General features: G+C 40.8%; 1 protein-coding gene across 1 annotated transcript in view; it reads right to left on the reverse strand.

The window, feature by feature from the left end:
- The window catches only part of LOC139338859 (cadherin-6-like), an 81,116-nt gene extending 59,501 nt beyond the window's left edge, over nucleotides 1–21,615 (reverse strand). Inside the window, exon 1 of the mRNA XM_070974149.1 lies at nucleotides 21,432–21,615. The gene's annotated coding sequence lies outside the window, so the exon portion shown is untranslated. The remainder of the gene's footprint in view (nucleotides 1–21,431) is intronic.
- Between the last annotated feature and the right edge of the window lie 368 nt (nucleotides 21,616–21,983).

Genomic DNA, 21,983 nt, shown 5'->3' on the forward strand with positions numbered 1-21,983 from the left:
TAAATGCTTTAAGTGTTTTAAAATAAGTGTTTTCTGAGCATTGCACCAGCAACGTCAGCTACTCAGCATTCATCGTGCCCAGGTAGTCAGCTTGTCATCCACCCAGACAGGCTTTACAGCGCTTTGTTACAAAGCGCCGATCAATAATATAAACACATCAACAGACACACACACAGGAGCAATGATCTTTGTGTATGACGGACAGCTGGGGTGTGTTGACAGTTTGTGGTCCACAGGCCATCACAGTGCACCCTCACTGTGTTCTCAACACTCCTGCTGTGATCAAAACTCTCATTATCATCACCCCGCTCTCTGATGCTTCACAATACAACAAAGAATTCAAAATCAACACATCAGTCCTCTCTTTTTAAAAAACCCACTTCAATAAGCTGGGGAGGGCAGTGCAAACGTCCTACAGCAAAGACCTGCAACTCTCATGGGTCCACATTAGTTTAAGTCGTGTGGTCTCATTACATTTAGTGAGAGAACAAAGAGGTTTCACATGAAAATAACATAATGGGTCCATGAGACTGACAGAAATGTATTTTCGAGCTCAGGATGCATCTCTGAGGCAAAGCAAGAAAGTTCGAGTAGGGACATATGATGAATACATTTCCCTGAACCACTAAAGCTGAACCTGAACTATAACCTTGACCACAGTCCAGCTGGTGTAGATATGAAGCTTCAGCTGTCTAAGAGTCCCCTCTTTGTCTTTTCAGTGTTTAATTGCTGAGCCATGTCAGTTCCTTTCAGTCTTATGGTTAGTTATGATGACAAACAGCAGCAATCCTACAAACAACAACCCGTGAACACAATTGATTTGGCTTCAGACCGCTGAAGACTCATATTAACTTCAGCTGATCTTCAGTGGAGTTTACCCTTTAACTTGGGTTAAGGATAAGTCAGATACTGCATTTGCGTTTCTTACCTAAATCTAAACATTAGCTAACATTTTTCCATTGCAAACACATGATAATGGCATCATTTCTCAGTCACTGTGAATAAATCAACATGAGCACAGAGCTCTAACCTCAGAGTACAACAGTCAGATGTTCCATTTTAAAAGGCAAAAGAAGCTGAACTGCTGTTGGCTCAGGTAATTGCTGAGAACAACAGTCAGAGAGTGTTTTCCTCCATCGGCCACAAGAGACAGCACTGAGGCCATTCCAGCGGCACTAGAAAGCTGACAAAGAACCATCGATAGATGAGAAGATGTATTGGAAGTAACAGTGTAAACAGTATATTTCTCTTTAACAAGATTACAGACTTCAAAGATTAGGTTGCTTTGGCAAATGTGTGCTGGCTTAACATCCTCACCTCCAAAAAAGAGCAGCGCACAGCAGCTTCACCACACTTTTCAATGGAATGCATCCAGATGGGGCTGTCTGACCTACAGATGCAATTTAATCAGCAGCTCTCTGTTCATGCAGGGTGTAACCCATAAACCACTCTGTTCACAAAGGGCCAGGCTGTGCTCTTATGAACTGAGTCAATGTAAAACACCTCACAATACTGAAATGTTGGTTTTCTTTACAAACTTTTTACAGACATACTGTATAGAGATGTAAACACATTGTAAAGGATCACTGAGTATAACTGTGGGACATCTAGTTTGTTATTTATCTAAACAATGGATGCAAAACACTGTTTATCCATAGGAAGAATGAAAATACTTTCCAGTTCCTAGTTCAGAGTAAGAAGTCGGGGCTTCTCTTGTCCTCCCTCTACCGCTTTATTCTCTGGGAATATGAAGTTGTGTGCACAGCACAGACTAAATGTATCATTAATTACTTTTGACACATCAGAGTGTAGAAGGAACTCAGAGCTCCCTTCAGTGCTCCCTCACATTGGAAAATACAATTGCCAACTTCAAAGCAATATCAAGATGGTGTTGAAGTCTCATTTGTGTTGCGCTGAAGGTACTTTCTGCTAAACTCTGCAGCACTGATACAGGTTGGATGAGCCTCAGAAATGCCCACTGTTGCTTTCACTGACCTAGAAAAACAGTGTTTTAAATGAGGAGAAATAACATTAAAACTTGACTGTATTTGTAAAATCTCACATAAAAAGTTACAAAGCAGCAAATGAAACTGCCCTCACCTAGTTGATGTAGCTCGGTGGAGGGAGAAAGAGAAAACTGTCTCATTGTTTTTAGCAGTGAAACTTGTATCGATCATATCAACACAAAGCACACAGAGCGCCAACGATAATCTCAGTAAATGGCACTGGTCATTTAGATTCACTGACTTTTTAATGATATTGTTGTGGATACTATGCTTTGCCCCCTGTCACTGATCCTTTACTACAGTATTAATATGAATAAATGAGTTTACTTTCCACAATTACAAGTAATGCAACTAATCTGTGTTAATGTTATATAACAGGATAACAGAATCATGTCAAGAAACGGCTTTATAGCCATTGTAATTCCACTGAATACACGCACACAGCTTATTGAAAGTGGAACATTTTCCAGCCGTGCCATGCAGAAGTCACACATGTCGTGTTCCAACAGATAGTTCCAAACACTGTCGCTCCACACTGAACCCCACTCATTCTCAGTGTTTCCCCAGCACACTGGCTGATCAGCTGATGAAATTACTGCATTTGGTGCCATTTTAGTTCATTAGCTGACCTCATGTATAGAGTCAGTGGTGGTATTTTATGAAGCCAGTTAATGTGTATCACAAGATAATAGCTAGATTCAAATTACAGCTAGTTAATGTGAGCAACACTGGATACCATAACCAGATGGCAGTTGATCCACACTTTACCTCAATGTGATTGTAGTTATTATTGTCCGACTGGCATACATATTTTATGTTTGCTAATCAGATTTGGTGTTACAGTTAGCAACACTTAGCTGCGACCGCATCACAACACCTGATTACAATGACTGGTAGCGAGCTGAACCAGATAGCATGGCTAGCTTGCATCTAGCAAAGTGTTCCTCGGTTAATTCAGTCATTGCATACATCATTCATTCATCAGTGCATCAGTGACAGGTGATAAGATCAGCAGCATAATGTGGATGACCACAGTAAGAACAAAGGGTAACTGCAGAAAGCTAAGTGTGTCATATATTTTCCTGTTGAAGAGCTGACGTGTGAAGCCACGGGAGGCTGCCTTGGTGACCTCACAAGCCAGTTGTCTACAAAGGAGCCAAAAAGAAACATCACGCCAATGTCCAAATACATTGGATATGGACCTAACTGCAGGTGTGTACTCTCACATCTGTAATCTCAAACTCATGAAAACGTTTGGGAAACATTAGCTTTCAGTGTGTATCATCCCTGTTTCCTCTGTCTTCACCTCTCCCAGCTCTCTCCAGCAGCAAGAGGCTCAACTCGACTCAAGGCCTGGTCTCCTCTGAGGTCTGTGACATATTCTCACCTAAAAGTTCTGAGTCTGTGATGTGTGTGATGTGTGTGATGTGTGTGATGTGTTGAGCAGTGATCATCCAGTGAAGTTTATTGAGCGCTCACAGTCAGGTGTCCACATCTCCTTTTCTTCCTACTGTTGTGGTGGAAGAATATAACGGCTATTTTGAACACTTATGCCTGCTTTCTGCCATCTTTCTCTCCCTGTAGGAGATCAGACAAGTTTCTCTGAAGACTGCCCATTCAAGTAAAAACAGATCTACCCTCTCCCTCAATAGATTATATAACAAAATGTCCTGCTGAATGTAATGGTTCGTCTTTATTTGGAGTATCGACCAAACCAGCTGCTGGCATTGATTGATATTGACTTGTTGTGCATGTTTATGTGAAAGTCTTAACATTAATGTGAGTAATTATGACCAAAGCACAAGACAAATATTAAAACATACATACTGTAAATCAGTGGTGGACGATGTGCTCAGATCAGCTTTTTAATCAAAAGTAGCCACACCACAGTGTAGAAATACTCTATTTATTCTATTCTATTTTATTCTATATACTTACAGTCCAAAACAGTACAAGCACTCATTATGCAGAGTGGCCCCTGTCAAAATAATGTATATTATTAATGAATTCTAAGTATTGATGGATTAATATAATCACCTGGGGATCATCTTACCCATAATATGGCATCATCATTAATTTGTTGATTTCTATTAGGAATCTCAACCTGCAAAGTAAGTCTATAACTAAGGAAGTTACAAATAGTGTGTGTGAAAAGTATCTGTCTCTGAAATGCAGCTGTGTTGAAGTAGAAACAGAAAGTAAAGTTCAAGTACCTCAAAACTCAACAGCACTTGATTAGTTACTTCCCACCACTGTTGTAAATATATTCTGTTATAGCAGCAGTCTCCCTCCAAAATTAAACACAGAAAAACTGATTAATGCTGTGTCTCTGCTGTCTCCGAGACGAGTCATACTGACATCCAGCTCCATGTCCAGAAGCCATCCTCCATGTTTGGTTTGTATGCCTGTGTTTGTGGTGGTGTTTATCCCTGGATGCGCTGACATCTACAGGCTTCTGACTGCCAAACATCATTGTGTTCACAACGAAACAGAACCCAAACTACAAGCGAGCTTCTTCCATTAAAAAGATGGCTGTCAAGTTTTGGAAAGATGGCTACAACAACAACAACAACGATGCAGCAAGACTTTTGAAACCAAATGTAAAGATACAAGCTGTGGCTGCATGGCATTCTTTACTGCTGAGGCAACTGGCTGGAGGATTCAAGACCTCAGCCTTTTCTCCCACAGACCACAAACTGTATGATGACTGAATGCTGGTAATAACAAGGGCGCAATTTTAAGTACACTGAATTTGGCTGAGTCCATTCTAAATCCTGGGCAGTTTTCCAATAGTAACAGGTCTGCAACCTGTTGTAAAATAATCATAGTTCATTTACTCAGATGGAAATGCCTCAATTACTCAACACAAAAGACATCCGACAGAATTTCAAAAGTTTAAAAGTACTGGAAAAATATTAAATATTTGTTTTGGTGATGATACTGTTGAACACATGGTAATCGTGGTAACACAAACTGATGACTGTGAGGTTGTAACTGTTGGTTCACAAGGGGGCAGCAAAGCCTCTCACCTGGTAGCTGTTAACAACCAAAGGGTTACTGGAAAACTGTTGAAAGGTATTCTTAAAAAACATTCTTAATTACTTCTAACGAAACTATATAAACAACAGATCAAATGGCTCTATGTAATGTGTAAGGGGACCACAGAAAATTGCCACCTCACTCTGCAGCCTTACAGAGCCTTTTAGCTTCTTTTATGTTCATGTTTTGGTTCACCATCACGTAATTCAACTCTCGTCAACCATGTTTCCAGGCAGCTGTTTTCAGTGAGAGGCTCAGACAGACAGACACAGTTAGAGACTAGCTGGTGAATATAGTGGAGCATTAAGCAGCTTACAAAACATTATTTTACTCTGAGAATTGGTGGAGACCACAGCAGAGATAAAAGGAGGGTGAATATTGGACTTACTGTACATTGATCAGGCTGACACAAAGATGACACAAATGAATGCTTATGTTTCTCCTGTGTGTGAGGGATGGTTATTAAGCAACTGCAGTACTGCAAATACTCTGTTACAATTTAGTTCCAAATTTTACTTCAGTAAAACTATCAAAGTATTAGCAACAAAAAGCACCTAAAATGTCAAAAGCCGTCATCAGGCAGCAGAATGGCCCCTGTCACTGTAATGCCACCATACTCTGATTTATTACTACAACGTTCTTAACTACCATTGTTTACGTCTTAATAACATAACATTTTGGAAACTCACTTGAAGTTTTCTGTGTAAAATTTTCATCGGAAAAGTAACTAGTAACTAAAGCTGTATCATTTCATATTTCCCCGTGAAATGCAGTGGAGTAGAAGTATAAAATAGCTTAAATGGAAATACTTCAGTAAAGTGCAACTGTATATCAAAACTGTGCTCAAGTACACTATTTGAATAGATGTAGTTAGTTACTTTCCACCACTTTAACAATGAGTATATACAAGTATTCCCTGTGCAAAGGTAACTCACAGTCCGTCAAATACATATAGAAATCTGGTAGCTTTGAATGGCTTTAATAACCATCTTGTCCATTTAGCTCATCCTACCTTGAACCACTATTCATCCACCAAAACCACATCACCATGAAGAGTTCAGGCCAGCTTTGTGGGTCACTCAGTGACTCAGGAAATCAATGAACCTTTTGATGGGCTTGCTGCAGTGTCAGAAATCAGAATCAGTCAACTGGAAATGGTGACTCGTTTCAAGACAGCTCGTGGTCATTAGGATGTGTATGGATCTGATTTTTGTTTGTTTGTTTTTAGTGTCTCCAGTTGAAGCACATAGAATGACATCATTAGCATCATCTTAAAAACCTGCTGACCTTCAAATTCCCGCCCTTGGTACAGACCATGTAGTGGGTCGAGGGGGTGGGGCTGAACATGTAAAAGCTCTCAACCATGTCAATAAAATGACCTACATATATGGTATTTAGTTGAGTAGTTTGGACAATACAGAGTAAATGGTTATTAAGATCTTCTCTGTATTGCATCCAGGCTTTGACGTGAATGGCACATAAACATTTGATCTAAAGCTCTGAGCTCTTCATCAGCATTAGACTGAGGACATCTACAAGCAAGCTTTTAGTGGAGTGTAACGGTTCACAGAAACTGACAAAGCACACAACAGGGCATGTACATTGTGGGTCATGTAATCCCTGCCCCCTATGCTTGACCCCAACACAGACACACACACACACTGCACTCACTGGGTGACCCATTCCCAGCAATTACCAAGTCCCAACCAGCCTAATCCCCCGTGCAACCTGAGCTGCTTTAATCTTCACAAAAGGGAGATAATAGATGTTGAAATGTGTGTATGTATGTACCCGTGTGTGTGTGTGTGTGTGTGTGTGTGTGTGTGTGTGTGTGTGTGTGTGTGTGTGTAATGTGTTTGGTTTTGCTATCCATCCAAGACTCCATCCAGTTAAAGTTTTACATGTTTGCAGAGTTTAAAGTGTATTTATTTTGTCTCAGTCTGTATATTTGCTTTAGATATGAAAGCAGGAAGGTCCTCAGAAGGATACATTCTACTGTGTGTGTGTGTGTGTGTGTGTGTGTGTGTGTGTGTGTGTGTGTGTGTGTGTGTGTGTGTGTGTGTGTGTGTGTGTGTGTGTGTGTGTGTGTGTGTTTGCGAGAGCTCTGATGATTGATCAACAACAATTAGTGATGGATAGTGTTGTTGGTACCAGATGGTCCTTTAGGATTTACAATGTTATGTAAGCACAGAGAGGGCTTGGGGAGGGAGGTCAGCAGGACTAAGGAAGATGAGAGACCTGACACATCATGAGCAGCTTTTATCACACACCAGCAGGCCCAGAACACAGCAGGAGACAGTCTGGAAAATCATTGACCTGAAATCCTGTAAGGTGACATCACAGTGCCTTCCTTTGGTGGAGTGGGGACACTTTCTCTGGACAGAGGATGGAGCACATTTGGATTTCACCAGGGCTGCAACTGAACATTATTTTCATGAGCAATCCATCTGTCTTTAGCTTTAATGAATAATAAACTCCCTGATTTTAAGATGTTGAATTTTTGTGGGATCATAGAATGCACCTCTCTCCTCTTCTTCTTCAGTTGGGACATGACCTCAGTGTCCTACATGAGTGGCATCCTCAGGTTGCTTTTTTTTAACCTGGCCAGCAGCTCAGAGCCCATAGAAATATTTGGTATTTTTGCTGGATAGGTGACTTAACGATACGAATTTGAACAAATAATCAGCTAATAGCTTAGGTAACAGATTTTGCTCAAAGCGTTCCCAGATCAGTAGCCAGACCAACACCAGAATGAAACAGCAGCTGAAATCTACCTGGTCTCAAATAGTGGAGCATGTGGAAATTTACATGAAGATCGAGTAAGAAAATGCTTGTAGACACAAGAATCTTCAAGATTTGGTCTGAATGACCTCGATAACAACATTTCAGACTCAAATGAAATTGCTTCAGAGTTGCAGAAGATGTGAGTAATGCTGTTGCTTAGGGTTCAGTTGACACTGGGTTTGAGATGCCAAAATCTGAAAAACAAAATCAGTCTGATGATGCAATCTCAGACAATGTTGATCTTTTAAGTAAATAACACAAACATTTTTGATTAGAATCCCTGAATGTCGGTTCTCAGAGAGTTGTGACCATGATCCGTACGCAGCAGAACATTTCAGTCTCTCTACAGACTCTCACTTTCATTCTTTTGTTTTTTGTTCTGTGATTAACAGTTTGTTTGAAAAAGTTATTGTTTAAACACATTTCAACTTTAAACATATTATTTAAATTTGACCATATGAACTTAGTGAGGCACATTCCCCCTAAAATAATCATATATCACCTTTGATATCATGTATATTTTAAGAACTATATATTATATATATATATTATAAGAAAATGACATAAAGACATAAAACCAATGATCAGTTCATCTTTACGACTCAGGACTTGACAGCTGTCAGTGCTGAAAGGAAAATATTCCAAACAAAAATTGAATCAAATTGTGACCTTAAAATTAAAAATCAAATCGATTAGTGTGTTTGGAGAATCGTGACACCCTGGTGCACAAAATGTCTGTGCCGCTGATTCTTCAGTGGGGCATCTGTCCCTCATGAACGAAGCTGGCTTATGTAACAGCTCAAAACAAATACAGAAGAAGTGTTTTCAGAGGGATGCTCCTAATCACTGGGTGTCACATTTTCTACACGCCATTCAGACACTCTTTTCCAGTTATACTTTTCATGCTCTGCTATTGCAACTGTTGCTTGTGTTTACATAATGTTTATATAACCCCTATTCTTATTTTTATCTTACTTTTCCTTGCTCTGGACCCACAGCAGTGGTAATAGCTGCTGCAGCAATCTCTTGCAGGGATCATTAAAGACACACTTGCTGATTTTGTTACAGTTACCCTAAATAATTAAGATTTCCATACAGCTCAGTGCTAAAGCTCCAAAACTTAACTCTGAACTGGAGATGTATGGGCACCGATGGACATGGTAGGAAAAACTCGACATGCATCATACTAAAATTACAAAGATTATTACATTATTACAAAGAAACAAAGATTATTTTAAGAAAGCAAGCAATAAGTAACATGACAACAGTAAAACAACTGTGTGCTGAAAAGGCTTTATTGTGACTGTCTGCATGTGTAAAAGTGTGTTTTAAAGGAGCACTTTCTTGTATTGTTTAACAGTGTTTATGAACGTCTGTAGCGGTGCTCTGTTTGCAGTTCTTTCATTCACAAGGACATCTTATCATGATGAGAACTCCTGTTTTATGGCTGCCACAGAGCCGAGAAGCAGCAGGAACACACATACACAAAGACAATGCTTTTGTCACTCTCCTTTGGAATGTAGCAGGCCATTACTATGCAAATGAGCAAACATCTAGCCTTTTAACTACGGTGTGGGTTTACATGGGAGTGTAAGGAGCGAGGATAGTGTTAAAAAACATACAGACAGGACAAGGCTCACGTCACAGAAAGCCTGCAGTTAAGATGAACATCTAAGATGTGGTTCACTGATCCACTTTAATTTCCTTACTTTGGAAAGAACATGCAGCTGTGTCATCCCAAGCTTTTTCTATACATTACATTACAGCCTCCTTCTCAATGTGGGGATCAGTGTAGCTTCCTCTTATCTTAATCTCCTCTACACGAATCTGCCACGAATCCAATTTGGAAGCAGTTTAGGAGTCTAGTGAGAAAAATCGACTTGTTCCAGAAACCACAATCAAATATTTATGTTCAGCCAGCTCCAGCTTCCAGGCCACTCATTTCTATGTCACATCCAAAAGTGACCAATATGAAGCACTCTGGTGATCACTCAAGCTCAAAACTATAGAATAAATAGGAAGGAACTGTGAGTGTCTACTCACAAACTAACCAGCATGGGCAACCAACATCTTTGACAACCAACAACCCTTTTGATAATGGAGTCATTACCAATAAATACACACTCAGCTGACAATTTATTACATACACCTCGCTCAAACTAATGTAACCTCATACAACAGTGAAGAAATGAAGGTTCTTACATTCGAACAGATGAACTAATCAAGGTCCAGTAGACAGGATCTGCCAACCCAGGGAGTGATCGTGAAAGAACTGCTGTTCTCCTGGAGAGCTGACATTATGTCAGTCTTATGTCAGAGAAATATGACTGTGGTGTATCCTGGTGTGAAGACAACAGCAGTGGATTGCATGGAAAACAATAAGCACTTAACTGTTGTGATGTGTCAAACACCACCAGTGTGTATTGTGTATGGGCTTTTCCAAGACCACCAGCAGCACCTGTGAATCCAGGTGTTGAATGGCATCTTCTGCTGTAACCTTCATTAACCAACATTTTCAAAATACCAACGTTTGAACAAAAAAATGCCAAAAGTGACTGATCACATGTCAGTTTTTATCTCCCTGATGAAAGAATGTCAATTCTGGTGTTCAGATAAGACTTCATGGCTGCTCCTGTGACTCAACATTTCACAATGGATCTGATTTATCTTTAAGAAACATACTGCTTCCTGGCTACTGGTCCAAGGTGCACATCACCTCTCACCTGATGAATGCTGGGACAGCCTCCAGCCTCCTGTGACCCTGAACACTATCAGTGAGTACAGAAAATGGATGGCTTGAAGATCAGTGAGGGAGTAGCTCACAGCCTCGGTGGTGGGCGGTGGCTAAAAGAGGAGAATACTGTACAGTATATTATCTAACAGAATAGTATGTATTCCATCAAAGGCCATGGTGAGCGGACTGCACTTGGCTGTGGTCGTCTATTGTCCTTGGAGATTAGAGCCTTGGTATTAACTCAGACTGACTCACAGCCCTCATAAAACTACAAAAAAAGTTCTTACCAGTAAGGTTAAAGTCCCCAGAAAGAACAGGAAGAAAAATTAGCTGAAATGAGCTAAAATGTGATTCAAACATAACCAAAACTAGTTCCTCTTGTTTTTCTTCTTGTTCCTACAGTTAAATGATTGTGCAGAATGACGTATGTGCAGAGCTTGACACTAGAAGGCCGTTTTCACATTTATCAGCTTAAAGAAAGGAAAGTTTCTCTGGTTGAAGGTCCAGTTTTATCCTACAGGCATCATTTGTGACAGCACAAACACTCTGGAAGCCAGTCCTGGTCCAGTTTTCAGTGTGATGAGGAAACTTGAAGCCTCCAGTGCTCAAACACTGACAGTGGACTGGGAGTATTTAAAAATTTTTCAGTGAAGGAGAGGAAGAATAGAGCTTTTTTTTATTGAAAAACCATGATTACTCAAAGTAGAGTGGTTTCTTTTCAAACATGTCTGGAGGGGATCTTTAAGATGATCTGTCTTCACTGGAACAAGCAGTAATTGACACATTACTGACATGTAAATGGGATTTATGGTTCAATTTCTACTATTGCCAGCAAAATGCGTAGTACTTTCTATTTAAAGAATCACACAGAGGAATACTGTGAAGATTAAAACTGGGCCAGAAAACATGTACAAAAAAAAAAAAACAGGCCGCCCATGTAGAGTGCAGCAATCAAAGCTCTCTTTGAAATAGTCTTTATCACAGCAGCATGTCCAGTCCAATCCCATCCAATGAACGTCAACTCTAATCAAACCAAGAATGAAACTGAACAACTTAACCTTTGTCTTTGTGCTGTTAATCCATCCGACTGTTCTCCACAGCCCCAGAAGACAGACACTGCACTGTGGTTAGTTTGAGGGAGTCTATTAGCTCTACTGTTTCACACTACTTTTAGCTTTAGCTTGTACGCTTTGTCCTGCTTCTCCTCTCACCCCCAAAAAGCAGACAAAGCCTGATGAGGAGGAACCGTTGACACCAAACAAATAAGACAGTCACGTGTGGAATGGTACTTTCCTTGTCAGCGTGTTTGTCTTTGTGTTTTTAACAGCCCGTGAAACAAGATGTAGGGAAATATTTGGGCTAAGAGGCTAAACATTCTTCCTATTCTCGTCTCCTACATGTTGTGTGGTGTCACTGTGAATGCCAGTCCTGGCCTCTCAAGCTTCACACGGTCGGGACGTGACCACGGGTAAGCCGTCAACTTTTCACACGTCCAGGTTTACGTCCTTTTCCACATTCGCTATACAAACAAAATGCTATGAAGCCCCTTCAAAGAGAAATAATAGATTTTCTGAATTCTCACTCATTCTCCTAAGAGGAATTTTGTTTTCACTTCGGAGATTTTATGTGTGACACTGTGACTGTTGATGCAGCATTTCTCCATAAGGCTGTGACACTTGTTATTTCCACAACACCTGCACTGTGAATTTAAAATGTGAGGGTGTTGACAGTGGCTTATCACATAAACATAACAAGAATTGAAAGGAGTATGCCACAGAAAATCTCTCTTTCATCTTTTCAGTCACAAATTCTCACCACAGATAGACCTGTAAGGCGCTCGTAAGTGTCCCTCTTTTGTGAGGGATGGCAGCAGCAGTCAGTTTCAAGTCACGATGTCTAAAATGGATTCCAATCAGGAGACCCAGTCACAGGGGAAAAAGTTGAAAAAACACAATCCAGCCCTCTGCTACTGATCCATATATTCAGCACAATTTAAACAGAGCAAGCCTCTCCACAACATATCTAAACACACTATCGATGTGTTATGTTTTCATCTTGTCAGAGTCTGCTGGAAGCATTTTCTGCCTTACTGGCCGAGAGACTATTGTTTCAAACCTATTGCCTGTTGCTCAGAGGTGAACTGAAGGACAGGTGAAATATCTCTCATGGATGTTTTGATTCTGATTGTAGCTGCTATCCTGTGACATTTGTGCCCTAGCTTCAGAGTTCAAGCAGACCAAACCAAAGCCAAAAAAAGAGTGGATATTGGATTTAGGATTAAAACATGACTCCAAATTAACAGTAATGTTGCTTGACTGGATGTGTAGGCAACTGTTGGATTACACATTGCACTGAACAGATATGTCAGAAGTGTGAGTGAATTTTCATATCCTCCATCACTGTCTGCTACACTGCTGCCACTGTCAAAGGACAAGGACAAACTGCAGTGCATCATTCGCTTTGCTGAGATGGTGACTGGCTGCTATCTGCCACCCCTCCAGGCCCTGTATGCCTTCAGGACCCAGAGGTGAGCAGGAAAGATTGTGGCCCACCTCTCCCACCCTGGACATAAACTCTTTGAAACACTCCCCTCTCTCCATCGGGACCAAAACCACCATCCCAGCTTCTGCTTGACTGCAGCTGACCTCATCACCAAGGCCCGGGACCCCCACTGTCACGGACTCCTGCCCCATCCACCTTACATGTTACATTGAAAGCAAGTCTCTATTTCTTACTTGACTTGTTACATTAACACACGTTTGCAAATCTCAAGGTTTTGATTTTCACACATTGAATATTCTTCAGTCAATATTTAGCACATTCCATCCTCCTCATTTCAAACATTTTTCATTCCAGCTTTTCATTTTAGAATATGTGAATTGTATATTTGACATATTTGAATTGTAAATTCCTGTTTTCTATTTGTGACTCTTGACCATCGATATCTGTGCTGTAGCAGACAAAAAGCAGTTTCATTTCAGTTGGACTTGTCTTCTTCAGTAGCGTGGGGTATTGTGTCAGTGTGAAAACAGCCTTTGAACCAACGACTACATGGCAAAGCCCCTGAGCAAGATTACATATTGTGCTCTCGTCATCTACCACTACTCCTCCTTTCATTGCTTATTTTCCCTGGTCCATTTTTATTTTCAACAAGGTTCTCCACTCTGTTACCTCAGGTTAGCTATCAGATACTAATTAGATAGCTTGCATGTTGCTGTAGGATCAAAAAAAGCCTCTCATCTGATTTCAGTCAAAACAGTAAAGCAGTCCCGAGAATTTCGACATGCTGCCACGTCTTTTCATTCTTTCTGACCTGGCTTTGATGAACAGCGATCTACTGTATTTGCAAACACAACACACTTGGCCTGGAGAGCTGTAATTGGAGGAGCTGTCAAGCCAGAGGAAGGGAAGGCTGAAGTTGTCTTCAAACAGCAATTTAGCGGCTCCCTTCCAGAAAGATGCAGCTGAACACCTGTCAGAGGAAAACTGTTCATTTACTGTGAATGTTTTCTGCAGTGTGTTAAAAGCTGCTGCTATTCACATGCACACCAATTTGGTATGCGTTGTTGCCTTGAGTTACGAACAGGAAGGTGATAGGTAACTGTCTTGTATCACCACTATAACCTCTCTGCATTGAAACATTGCTTCGGCCTATGCTTTCCATGTGATTATACACAGTCACGGTGATAGAGGGGTACAGGTTAGAAAAACAGACCTGGGGAATGTTTGAATCAGCAAATTGTCCGGCAAAATACGGACAGGAAATGTGCTTTCCATGGAAAAATACTGGTAGAAAGGATAGAAACACACACATACACACAATTCTACTACAGCCACACTTCCACTAACTTAATCCACTGAATGTACCTGATGATGCACCTGGACCGAATCAGTGTTATCACTCTCCACACACACACACACACACACACACACACACACACACACACACACACACACACACACACACACACACGCACACACACACACACACACACACACACAACGTCACACACATGCATACAGAGCACAAAGACTATTGTCAAGGCAGTTGTCGGACGTCAATGTAAATTAGCACACAGAGCAGTTTCGGGGCTTCATTAGCATCCAGAGCTTCTATAATTAAATGTGTGTGAGTGGCTGCTCTGTCAGATGGCATCATGTACTGAGTGTTTTTAATAGTCATTGCTTTAATGAGACTATCCATTACAACTGATATGTTCTAACAGCTTTCTCACCAGCAGCGTTTCTCCCTTTCTGCTAGATACAGTAACTCTCTCTAGTGGACCCCATAATGACTTTGCATACAGTAAGTGATCATAGACTGGCAGCGTTCTAAGCAACTTTGCTTTTTGCTAACACATTTTACAACTTACAACTTACACTTGAAATCTTGTAGGAACAAGCTCTCACAGTCAAAGGCTGAACGGTTCTAAACAAGCCAGACAGCTTCACTAATTATTCATGGGTTTGAGGTGTCATAAGATCTTATTCAAGTTACAATTTTTTTTCAGCTCCTGCACAGAAATTTTTTTTTGGGACAGAGTACCTGGGTCTGAAAAGCAAAAATTAATGCAGCGGTGCATTAAACCTGCAACCTTTCTAACAGCCAGCAGGGGGCAATTGAAATGGCTAAGAAACCAAGTCCAATTGTATTAAGCTTGTGACTCTACTTCTCACTTGATTTGGCAGTTTCCTCATGAGTTTATGGTCTCAGTCACTAGTTTTGAATTTTCTTCAACACAGCATAATATTGTAAATGATGGTCCCATTTTCTCAGGTTCTCGGTCAGATCCAATCAGGATAGAGGTGTAGGTGTTTATCCTCCCCAGCTCCTCCCTCTCATGGCTCCACAAAGCCAAGATGATGACAGCCATAATGCCAGACCTGAGGCTTCAAAACAGTAGCCCACCAATCAATGTGTGATGTCACAGAGACTAGGACCACTGTTCATTACACAGTCTACCCTCACTCACTGTGCATTGTGTATGAGACACAGAGAAAATCAAGAGTCCTCCTGAGCTGAAATAGTTGTACCTGGCCCTGGGGTTATTCAGAAATATGCACAACATAAACTAAAATGCTGGGTCAATGCAGCTGTTTCTACAAAACAGGGCCATAATAATTCAGAGCACATCTGAGTTCATATTGTACTTTAGTGGTAAAAAAAATCTCTTATGTGCTATTAACCAAATTACCAAAACCACTTGACATTTGTGGGCCTTGAGGCCCTTTGCCCAGTTGGTAATCCAGCTTTGATGCTGAAGTGTATCTGCCTGTAATATCTCACATTAGCGTTTGACCACCAACTGTTTCGCCCACAGGACATAAGCACTATGTAGAACTTTCACAGGCTGCAGTACTATGAGAAGTTCAATATGGACATGGAATATATAGAAATAAGGCTGCAACAATTATTTTCATTGCCAAACAATAATAAAATAATATTTTTTTCATTAATCATTTATTTCAATGAAATATCATAAAACTGAAAAAAATAACCATGAAAACCTCCAACCTCCAAGAGTCCAAGGGGTCATCATCAAATGTCTTGTTTTGTTCAAACAAGCCCCAAACTCAAAGATATTCCGTTTACAATGACCTATAACACAGAAAAGTATCTCGACTGAGACACTGGAACCAACAAATGTTTTTGCACTTCTTCCCGATTTTTGCTTTAAAAATGACTTAATTGATTATCACAATAGTTGCATATTCTTCTTCTGTCAATAAATGACTGCACTAATTGTTTAAGCTCTAGTATCACTATATAATATTCCTGTGATTTTGGTCATTGTGGTCCATAAAAATAATTCACATACAAGACAAGACAGAGTATACAACTGACATTTGTTGTTGCTGTCAAAACCACAAAGGGATGGTGTTAAACACAAAGAAAGAAATGGAAAGAAATTGCATTTTGTGCCACACTGTCTCAATAACAGATCCGCATTCTTAAAAGCTGTTCCTCCATTAATTACAAGATGCCATTAGTATATCCCCTTTAGGATGAAAAAATGTGAGATTAAAAGAAAACAGTGTTTCCAAGCTGAAAGAAAGCTAGACAAAGCTTCTGGTAATCATCAGCTCATCAAAGAAATATTTACCTCACAATTAAGAGATTGACTTGAGCCCTAAAAATGTCTCTGAACAAGCCAAAACACCCAAATTCTGATGATTCATACTTATCAGTCGCTCTGGGGAACTTTTCCCCTGGGCCTTTGTCTTCTGGAAAGTAGAATGCTGATAAAATGAAGGTCATCAGAGTCTTACATTTTCTTATCCTATCATCATATTGATCATCTGTGTGAGTTTAGTTTGATCATAGTCTGCTCTTCCTGTTCTTTTAACATCATCCCAGTCTAATTTCTCCTCCTTTAGGGTCTGTCACTGTTTAGCTTCTCGTACACAAATTTGATCCATGTGATAATGTACCAAATGCTCCATCTGGACTTGGGTGCAGCACTTGACCCTGTAACTTATGGCCTCATTATTAGTGCACATCCTTTTTAAGGACTGGGTGAGACTGGTTATACTCCTTCTTGATAACCAGAACACACTGACATGTGGTTGGTCAGAGCAGTTGAAATCGGCACCAATAGATCGACTGTTAAATATCATTATTAAACTGTAGCAACTGAGTCATTTATTTCCTATTTAAGTGTGCACATACAGAAACCCAGCTGGAATGTGGTGGCATGTACAAAAGGCTAATAGACATGTTCTCCAGAAGAAATCTAGCTGGGAAAACCAAGTCTTTCCAGTCTTTTACACCATTTTTCTAAAACTGGGGCATTTACTTGACATTTTAGAGCTCAGCTGACAGCAGAGACTATCCAGGTTACTTAAGTGGCATCTCCTTGATTTTGTTTGCCAATGATCAAGCATTGCTGAAGCTGCCCTCGCTCATCTTAATAAACACATTAGGCCTGTTCCCAAGCCCTAATTTGGAATGACACACTAAAATACTTGTTCATTCAGGCTTTTCTGGTCATCTGGAGCACTTCTATACTTAGATCCATCCTGACTTTCTGGAGAATTACATGCTTTCATCCCTTTACTTTGACTGCTGCAGTGGCCTGTTTGTTTACCTTAGCCAAAAAAGAATGCCTCCAGTGTGGTGAGAGTGCTGAAGCAAGGCTTTTACCTACAACAAAGAGAAGGGCCCAATATCTCCCTCTCCTCACTGATGGCTTCACTAATTTTTGGAGTGATTTTGTGCCAATCTTTTCCTGGCCTGGCTCCAGGTTATCGCAGTGAACTTTTGACTGCTTAACAGACTACAGACTGCATGACTGACCCGACTGTGTCCAGGACAAAGACTAACGGTGGCTGAGTTTGCCATCATGGCTCCGCTGCTTTGGAGCTACCTGCGTGAATCTGAGGCTGGCTGTATCTCTATCTTCTTCCATAAATCTCTTCCTGACACTTACATTTCCTTGAGGCCCTGAAATAATCTCTTATCTTGTTTGTTATTCGAGTTACTGTGTATGCTACTTTTTTTAATTTGCCATATCTGGTATTGGCTTTATCACTATCTTCAGTCATTGTATTGATCTTTAAATTATCTTTGTGACGTGCTAAAAATGCTTTTTGACAAGAACATTAACCACTTCTGCATCTCACAATCCACAATAATGTGGTTGAAAGAACAGGAAAATACAAGCAAGTATTTTTTTCCCATTGTTTCAAATTTGAGTGCTTTTGAATGTACTTCTTTTAACTGAGTAATATTTACTTCATCATTTCATGTTCCATGTTTTCCAAAAGGCATTTGTATGTTTTGGGTTTTTACATCTATTCTCCTGTTTTTATTGCGCTCGAACGTTGTGTTTGGAATCCTGTTGAATATAAATCGATCACTTGTGAATCACAGATCACAACCAGTGAATGTCCTCCAAATTTAGAGTCTGGAGTTTGGCTGAGCTGATTATTCATTTTGTCACATTCAAGTATCCTGGGGTAAGTGCAGCACAGCTCAGCCAACTGATGATCGCGATGTATCTCCAACAAGGTCCACCACTGATACATCAGTTTTAGATTAAGGACAAGGTCAGGGGAAAGAGTGTCCTGGGTTTTGTATGCAGTCTACGAGCAGTGTTGCCTTAGAGGCTAAGCTTAGGGAAACAAAGTCCCCTATTGTAGTTTTCAGAGTTAAGTACAGTGGTCACAAACAATACATCCTGGTACATGCAGGCACTGTGGGACAGGCTTTCTGAGCCAATTTCTCTGTCAGTGTCAATGGTACCAACATGGTTGTGCTTTTAATAGACTGCACAGTCCACCAGCACAGACTGGATGTACAGTTAGCAGAAAAGATAATCTATTAATATTCCTCCTTTTTGGCAAGAACATCAAGCAAAAGTAGGCTTTTTGTACAAATTGGCAGTCTTTTCTGGTAAATGAAGCACATTTTCTATCCACCAACAGTTGCTAAAATTCAATTAGAACTTATACAGCAAATTCACACTGGTCACTGCCGCCTGGAGACGTGGACTGGTGGAGGAAGATTACAGGAGTAACACACAAACCAATTCTCACAGTAAAAAAAAAAAAAAAAAAAAAAGCTAATTGAATTGGATGCACACTTAATTTATGTGTCTTTAGTCAGGCTTAAAGTGGCAATAAACTCATTATATACCAACCAGCCAGCGGACTACCTCTGGCTTTCGTTCTTTCAAAAATGCAAGTGGCCAAGGTCACGTCTGAGTCAGAGAGGAATGTCTGTGAGGACTGACTCAGGCCACGTAATATAGGACGGATGCCAGTGCGAAGTACATTTCTAAGGCACTTCCATGCATGCTGGGAAACCCCAGAATCCTCCAAAGTATAAATCAATGGATCTCAACTGGGGGTCTGAATTACCTGCCATGGCTTTGAATTCCAGTGGTCCGTTAAGGGTTTCCAGTTAGTTTCAGGGGTTAAGAGTTCACGACAGTGTAATTCCTTATTATTCTACGCAGTGAATTAAAAGCAACTAATTTATCAACTAAAATCTAAAAAGTCTGTGGCTGCACTGGGTCAATTTTGATGTTTTGTTATAAACCAAGTAAAACAAGCCATAAAATACATTCTTGTTGTTATGACTGAGCACTTTCTGGGGTGTGAATCAAGAAATTAAAGATCAAACCTGATTCATCCTGCTTTAAATGTTGGTCTCATTACTATCCTTTCAGTAGACACTTTCGACACAAACAACAAAGATTATTTTCATAAAACATGCCACAAACTCTTCTTAATCTTAATGGAAGGCCAGCTTCTTTGTAAAAGAAGAGGATCTAGAAATTTTTTTGAGATTAACATTATATTCAACTCTGTTGCTACACAGCTGGCCAGATGTTACACACCCCAGTCCTCTGGCACATCAAGCAGGTCAAATCCAACAGTGAACAGCCGCATCTGCAGGCGCCATTTAACCCAAACCTGCGACCATGAATTCACCATGTCCAGTCTGAGACGACACACACACACATTCAAATGCTGGGCCCAACTGTTCCGACAGAGATTCTCATTACCGGCCACCACAGACACAAGTGAACACCAACTAACACAAGACAAAGCAGGGAAGCTGAGGCCGAACTGCCTTTTCATGTAAATATGACTAGATCAGAAAAATGGTTTTGATGATGAATCCTACCGATGCTACAACAGATGTGAGGAGATGGATATGGAATAAAAAAAAAATCTTTATATCCTCTGATGAGATGTTAACTTCACGATGTGGAATGACCAAGATGGAGTCGGGGAGAGAGAGAGAGAGAGAGAGAGAGAGAGAGAGAGAGAGAGAGAGAGAGAGAGAGAGAGAGAGAGAGAGATGAGTTGAAAGAGACATGAAAATGAGTCGGAGCGGATCAGCATCACTCCATTCAGCCTCGGTCCCTCTGCAGGTCTCTGCTCTCACTCTACTCAAAGCCCAGACTGGAGCAGTAAACTCACATCATTCATGTTTCAACTCTTTTTTCTGCTAAAATCATTTACACACTCAGTCACAACATTTCCCTCAGTCACACCGCATCAGGTTTAGCAGATAATATGTCATTTTACCACGCATAATTATATCTCCGTCGGAAGAAAAATCACCAAAGCTGACAAGACGGAAAACTTGGCCAACATTAAAGACAGAAATGTTCTGACGTAAAGTTGCTCTGAGCAGGTCCGGGTTTGCTCCCGAGGCCGTCGTTTGACGACATGTCAGCGGTTCGCGGTTACACTGAAGGCGGCAGGTCTGAAGCCTGTTCAAATAAGAGTTCACACATGGAGGTTCAACGGAAGACCTATCAACACATGTTTTTCACCATTCAAGAAAAATTTAACCTACAGTTAAGTCAGTGTAAAAACGTCAGTATTTTTTATTAAACATTTAATAAGCTAACTTCCACATAAGTTGCCGTTTTGCTCTCTGCTGTGGACGTTCAGACAACGACCATCTAGACTAACTTCCACTTAGTTGAGGTCAAAGAATAAAGGGAAAATTGATAAATTTGTTTGAATTTTAACGAAAAATTGCCTGTTTTTCATTAATTCATACAGGTTGGTGCTTCCAAAAACTGGCCCGGGAAGCGGCTGAAGAAAGCCTCATATAAATGAAAGTTGCCAACTCGCTCAGTGCCTCCATGTTTCCTCACTTTCAGCATAAAAAGCGTAAAGCGGTGCCCTGCCCTCCGCAGCACAGTGACACACTGCAAATCACTCAGTTCAATCAGGCGACATCTCACACGACAAGAGCTTCAAAATAATCCACACTCCGACCACTGAGCAACAACGTGGACAGAAAAACGTGGAAAATGGAGACGAGTATCTGAACAATAGTTTCGTGTGCTGTAAAGCCGCTGAAGGGCCAGTAAAAGCAGCGTAAAGCCAGTGCCACTTACCGCTGTGCCAAGGATGGAGCTTTAACAAGAGCAGCCCACGGAGGCGGACTGCTGCTCTCCGTGTCGGTCCCCTCTGAGCCGTCCTCGCTCTGCCTCTGCCTCCACCGCGCGCGCTCTCTCTCTCCCGTGCAGTCCTGACGTCTCTCTACCAGCCCCCCGTCCCACGGCCCCCACTCACCAAATCAACAAATTGAGGAGTTGAACTAGCTGCTGATTGGTCATTACAGTGCCGTCAGTGATTAAAGGCGCGCGCGCGCACTCACGCGCACAGGAACACATCATAGGCTCAGCCTTCACCCCAATTCCAACTAACAGACACATTTCAAGCTGGCTCGCTGCTTTCTTAAAGGAGCATTCTGGGTTATTTGAACACTGACATGTTTTTCCTGATGAGCTTTGTTTATTACAGCCAGAGCCTCCGGGAGGTGAAGTGTCACAGTATTCTGGATCATGTTGGCATTTTGAAATTTAAGGCTGCACCAATCAATATGTATATATCAACAATAAATCAAATTAGTATGTGTAATTTTAAAGGTGTTGCTCTATAAACCC

This window comes from Chaetodon trifascialis, chromosome 11, assembly GCF_039877785.1.
Source record: "Chaetodon trifascialis isolate fChaTrf1 chromosome 11, fChaTrf1.hap1, whole genome shotgun sequence".
NCBI classification, from domain to species: Eukaryota; Metazoa; Chordata; class Actinopteri; order Chaetodontiformes; family Chaetodontidae; genus Chaetodon; species Chaetodon trifascialis.